Below are 6,596 nucleotides of genomic sequence, written 5' to 3'. Positions count from 1 at the left end.
CTTCAGCCTGTTTGGTGGATTCTGTCTGTGGCGGGTCAGGGAATGGGGGGTGTATGGCAGGGCTGGGGAGCAAGGGGGTCTGGCAGGAAGGGGCTGGCGCGTGTACTTTGGGTTTGGGGTGGTTAGAAATGTTTGGGGGGTTGAATAATGGGTGTTGGGCGGGGGTGGGCAGCAGTGACACTGATGAGACGCAGCTGCCCAGAGCTGCCCTGGCCTGCGTGACAGGGTGACTGATGGGCCGATACAGGCCAGGCTGCCCCTGCTCAATGCTCATTGGATACAGAGCAGAGATGATGGATCAGGAACGTTACCGGAACTGTGACTCAGGAGGAGAGTTTCAAGAGTGCCTAAAGGATTTAGGAGCATGCCTACCAGGGATAGCCAATGAACCTGGTGCTCCTAAACCCCTTAGTGCTTTGGAAAGCCTCCTCACAGATCCCTTTAAACTTGGGTTCAAATGAATCCTGGAGCGGCCAGCCCATGAACCCTCCAGCTGCAGCAGGGAGCATGTGGAGGGGTGGGCAGTGGGACGGCTAAGCTGGATCAGGGGCTGACAGACCCTTTGAACTGGGAGGCTAAGACAGGCTGAGAGGTGGGAAGCTGTTTGCGGCCACCATTGCTCTAGAATCTGAATGCCGATATGCCCAGCGTGGGCACACAGTAACCCCCGGGCTAGGACAGGGTTCAGATCCTGGAATGGGGCTTGGGTGGGGAATGAGGGGGGGCTGGCCTGGGGGCTCTGACAGCCCCACTCAGGGTTCGAGGATGGGGGCCAGCTGGGGAGAATGAATTCTTCAGAGGGCAGCACCTCACAGTGGCCTTTCCTCCCTGTCGCTAACAGGGTCTGAGGCGAGCGCAGCTCACACAGTGCTGGTTTGGGTGGGATTCTTCACCTTTGCCAGTCATGTCCCTCACCCCAATAAATACGGTGTATGACGTGTGCTGTGCTCTGGGGTGCTTGGGGGTTTCATACAGACACGCGCCCGTGGGGTGAGGAAACCTTCGCCCGCTAAGGCCTGAGCCACACGGGGTTTGCGTAAGTGTCACTACTTGGGTTGGGGGGGGTGACTTTGGGGTAGTTCAGTTGGTACCTAGCCGGGACAGGTTGTGTTGCTAGCAAGGTGCTCACACCGGGCAGTGCGTCCCCCACCAGTACAGGCTGAGCTGTGTTTCACTGCAGCCACATGGAATGATGCACCGCACTGGTTACACCGGCCTGGCTGCAGCGAACACTCTGTACACGGTGTCACGATGTGATGAAGCGGGACTGTTCCTAATGTTTCCTCTGAATAGTTTGGGGGTGCCTCAGTTTCCCCTAGGCAGTTCTTAAGTCTCTAGGGGGTGGGATAAGGGTGTATGATCCTTGCAGAGCCCTAGACGGCAGGTGTGTGCAGGGGTCTGGACACAGAGAATGGCCGACACCCTGTTTCCTGGCACCTGATGGCCTGGGCCCTTCCCCCCTGCAAGGTGAGAGCTAAAGGGTTGGAGAACAAAGGAATCGGGTGCCCTCCTGGCCCGGGACAGGGACAAAGCCCAGAGGAAGGGGAGGCTGGGGAGAGTTTCACTTTGGGGCTGGCTGGGGACATGGAGTGAAGTGCAGACGTGGTTGTCTGGCTCACTGCCCCCCAACATGGACTCATCTGAGGGGTCCGGTTCTCTGCACCTATAAGGTCTGTTTTAAACCATGTTCCTGTCGTCTAATAAACCTTCTGTTTCCCCGGCTGGCTGAGAGTCACGTCTGACTGCGGAGTTTGGGGGCAGGACCCTCTGGCTTCCCCGGGACCCTGCCTGGGCGGACTGGCTGTGGGAAGCGCACGGAGGGGCAGAGGATGTTGGATGCTCCGAGGTCAGACCCAGGAAGGGGGAAGCCGGGTGAGCTGTGTGTCCTGCAGACAGGCTGCTCACAGAGAGAAAAGGAGTACTTGTGGCACCTTAGAGACTAACAAATTTATTTGAGCATAAGCTTTCGTGAGCTACAGCTCACTTCATCGGATGCATTCAGTGGAAAATACAGTGGGGAGATTGATATACACACACAGAGAACATGAAACAATGGGTGTTACCATACACGCTGTAAGGAGAGTGATCACTTAAGATGAGCTATTACCAGCAGGAGCCGGGGGTGGGGGGGGGGAACCTTTTGTAGTGATAATCAAGGTGGACCATTTCCAGCAGTTAACAAGAAGGTCTGAGAAACAGTTGGGGGGGGGGGGATAAACATGGGGAAATAGTTTTACTTTGTGTAATGACCCATCCACTCCCAGTCTCTATTCAAGCCTAAGTTAATTGTATCCAGTTTGCAAATTAATTCCAATTCAGCAGTCTCTCGTTGGAGTCTGTTTTTGAAGCTTTTTTGTTGAAGGATAGCCACTCTCAGGTCTGTAATCGAGTGACCAGAGAGATTGAAGTGTTCTCCTATTGTTTTTTGAATGTTATAATTCTTGACGTCTGATTTGTGTCCATTCATTCTTTTACGTAGAGACTGTCCAGTTTGGCCAATGTACATGGCAGAGGGGCATTGCTGGCACATGATGGCATATATCACATTGGTAGATGTGCAGGTGAACGAGCCTCTGATAGTGTGGCTGATGTGATTAGGCCCTATGATGGTGTCCCCTGAATAGATATGTGGACGCAGTTGGCAACGGGCTTTGTTGCAAGGATAGGTTCCTGGGTTAGTGGTTCTGTTGTGTGGTGTGTGGTTGCTGGTGAGTATTTGCTTCAGGTTGGGGGGCTGTCTGTAAGCAAGGACTGGCCTGTCTCCCAAGATCTGTGAGAGTGATGGGTCGTCCTTCAGGATGGGTTGTAGATCCTTGATGATGCGTTGGAGAGGTTTTAGTTGGGGGCTGAAGGTGATGGCTAGTGGCGTTCTGTTATTTTCTTTGTTGGGCCTGTCCTGTAGTAGGTGACTTCTGGGTACTCTTCTGGCTCTGTCAATCTGTTTCTTCACTTCAGCAGGTGGGTATTGTAGTTGTAGGAATGCATGATAGAGATCTTGTAGGTGTTTGTCTCTGTCTGAGGGGTTGGAGCAAATGCGGTTATATCGTAGCGCTTGGCTGTAGACAATGGATCGAGTGGTATGATCTGGATGAAAGCTAGAGGCTTGTAGGTAGGAATAGCGGTCAGTAGGTTTCCGATATAGGGTGGTATTTGTGACCATCGCTTATTAGCACCGTAGTGTCCAGGAAGTGGATCTCTTGTGTGGACTGGTCCAGGCTGAGGTTGATGGTGGGATGGAAATTGTTGAAATCATGGTGGAATTCCTCAAGGGCTTCTTTTCCATGGGTCCAGATGATGAAGATGTCATCAATGTAGCGCAAGTAGAGTAGGGGCATTAGGGGACGAGAGCTGAGGAAGCGTTGTTCTAAATCAGCCATAAAAATGTTGGCATACTGTGGGGCCATGCGGGTACCCATCGCAGTGCCGCTGATTTGAAGGTATACATTGTCCCCAAATGTGAAATAGTTATGGGTCAGGACAAAGTCACAAAGTTCAGCCACCGGGTTAGCCGTGACATTATCGGGGATACTGTTCCTGACGGCTTGTAGTCCATCTTTGTGTGGAATGTCGGTGTAGAGGCTTCTACATCCATAGTGGCCAGAATGGTGTTTTTAGGAAGATCACCAATGGACTGTAGTTTCCTCAGGAAGTCAGTGGTGTCTTGAAGATAGCTGGGAGTGCTGGTAACATAGAGCCTGAGGAAGGTGTCTACATAGCCAGACAATCCTGCTGTCAGGGTGCCAATGCCTGAGATGATGGGGCGTCCAGGATTTCCAGGTTTATGGATCTTGGGTAGCAGATAGAATACCCCAGGTTGGCGTTCCGGGGTGTGTCTGTGCGGATTTGTTCTTGTGCTTTTTCAGGGAGTTTCTTGAGCAAATGCTGTAGTTTCTTTTGGTAACTCTCAGTGGAATCAGAGGGTAATGGCTTGTAGAAAGTGGTGTTGTAGAGCTGCCTAGTAGCCTCTTGTTCATACTCCGACCTATTCATGATGATGACAGCATCTCCTTTGTCAGCCTTTTTGATTATGATGTCAGAGTTGTTTCTGAGGCTGTGGATGGCATTGTGTTCTGCATGGCTGAGGTTATGGGGTAAGCGATGCTGCTTTTCCACAATTTCAGCTCGTGCACATCAGCGGAAGCAGTCTATGTAGAAGTCCAGGCTGCTGTTTCGACCTTCAGGAGGAGTCCACCCAGAATCCTTCTTTTTGTAGTGTTGGTAGGAAGGTCTCTGTGGGTTAATATGTTGGTCAGAGGTGTGTTGGAAATATTCCTTGAGTCAGAGGTGTCAAAAATAGGATTCTAGGTCACCACAGAACTGTATCATGTTCATGGGGGTGGAGGGGCAGAAGGAGAGGCCCCGAGATAGGACAGATTCTTTTGCTGGGCTAAGAGTATAACTGGATAGATTAACAATATTGCTGGGTGGGTTACGGGAACCACTGTTGTGGCCCCTTGTGGCATGTAGTAGTTTAGATAGCTTAGTGTCCTTTTTCTTTTGTAGAGAAGCAAAGTGTGTGTTGTAAATGGCTTGTCTAGTTTTTGTAAAGTCCAGCCACGAGGAAGTTTGTGTGGAGGGTTGTTTTATTATGAGACTATCCAGTTTTGAGAGCTCATTCTTCATCTTACCGTTGCTGTAGAAGATGTTGCTCACAGAGAGGAGGCTCCCCCAGAGTCCTGACTGGCTTTGTAGGGAGCAGTTCCCGAGCATCGCCCGGGGACTCCGTGACAGTCACAGACTCACAGGTCGTGCCCATTCTTGGCCCCATGTGGTCCGTGGGGGGGGGAAGGGTGCCCCTTTCAGTGAGACAGCCCTTCTACTGGGGGGTCTACTCTCAGGGATTAAGCTCCTCACCTCTTGGAGCCGCACTGCTCTGAGCCTTAGCACACCTGTCTCTGCCGTGGGCCCCCTCAGGGAGTCCCCTCGCTCTGGACCCCAGGGGCCTCCACCCCCCAAAGGGAATAATGCCCCCCCATTCTCTAGACTCTCAGCCAGCGTAAAACAGGAGGGGTTACTGAGTGTCTGAACCCAGCTCAGGAAACTCTCCGGCCTCAGACCTGGACTCCCTCAGCCTAGCACATCCCAGTCTCCCCAGCATCCAGGGGGGCTCTGCCTGCTCCCTCCTCCAGTCTCGAGACCCTGCGCTTTGGGCATCCGATATCAGGGGCCCCAACAGCTCGTCCCCTGTTGTTTGTCCCCCATCCCAGGTAAACAAGATGCTGGGGCCCTCTCTCCTCCATCCTTTGTTCCCCTCTGGCTGGAACCGGCTGGTCAGGTCATCAGGGTCTCTCTGCAGCCCATTGTCCTCCCACTGGCTGAAGGCCAACCTGGGGTGGGCCTCTTAGACTGCAGGTCACCAGTTGTTTGGGTTTCCCATCTGCAGGCCATTGTCTGGGGGTCCTGGCTGCTAGGTGAGGTGACACCTGGTCCTCTGTAACAACAACCCCTCTCCCACCACCTTGTTAAACATGCAGCACCCAGGGAAACTGAGGCACACACACACTAGTCATGTAAAACATGACAAAAATCCCCAAGTTCGTCACAACAGGGTCTGTGCAGGCGAAGAGGCGGGGGCTAGTCTCCCCTTGGGAGTCTCGCTCAGAGGCTCAGACACAGGGAGTCTGGGGGGACAGGGTCAGGCCCAGTCCAGTACCTGAGAACCACCCGCCCGCCCTGGCAATGGCCCAGTTTAATGGGTGGCAGGTGAGTGGGGGTGGGGAACTAGAGCAGGAGCTGCCTTTACCAGCCCCCAGGCTCGTGACCCTGACCTAGGCAAGGGGCTGGTGCAGCTGGGAGGCAGCCCTGAAAGCAGGGGTTGGGCATCTGCTTCATCCTCCCGTCAATGCTGCGGCGGTGGGTCCCCACCGCCAGGGCGGCCCCGCTGCAGCTGCTCTGCTGGGGTGCTTAGTGTATGCCGACAGGAGAGCGTCTCCCACCGCAGCCGGTGCTCCACCGCCCTGAGAGGCGGGAGCTGTGTGGACAGGAGCAGCCCTCCCAGTGCCACAGCGCTGGCTGCCCTGGGGGTGAGGTCGGTCAGGGATCTCCCCGAGTGATGGGCAGCCGTGGGGGCCTGTCCCGGGCAGCCGATACAGGGAGGGACTTTGTACCTTTACCCTGAGTAAGCAGAACCACCCCTTCCCTGCTGCACCCTCCCCTGGGTTTGCGTCCCTGGGGAGCTGCCCCGAGCCCCTTCCCCACCCCACTCAGTGGAACAGATTCAGTCCCATTCACCCCCTGAGAATCCCGGAGCCGCGGCTTTGTGGGTGGAAGACGACACAGAGCTGGTGTAGGACCTGCACAAAACCAACACCAGGCACCCCACCTCCCACCCCCACTGGCTGTAGTTACAGAGCAACAAGCCCATCCTCCAGAGCAGGACTGCTAGGAGAGGCTGTTCTACAAACACTGCACCCCACACCCCAAATCTTCCCCCTTCCTTCAGCAACCTCACCCAGCACAGGGGGAGCCAATGCTCGGTTTTGCCAGCTTAGTCACAAAAAGGTTCAGGAAAGATTTGTTATTGGTTAGAGGAGGGGGAGGCAGGGACCCAGGACTCCTGGGTTCTATCCCTGGCTCTGGGAGGGGTGTGGGGAGCT

The sequence above is a fragment of the Dermochelys coriacea genome, chromosome 14 (genome assembly GCF_009764565.3).
Source record: "Dermochelys coriacea isolate rDerCor1 chromosome 14, rDerCor1.pri.v4, whole genome shotgun sequence".
NCBI classification, from domain to species: Eukaryota; Metazoa; Chordata; order Testudines; family Dermochelyidae; genus Dermochelys; species Dermochelys coriacea.
This window is presented reverse-complemented; position numbering follows the sequence as displayed.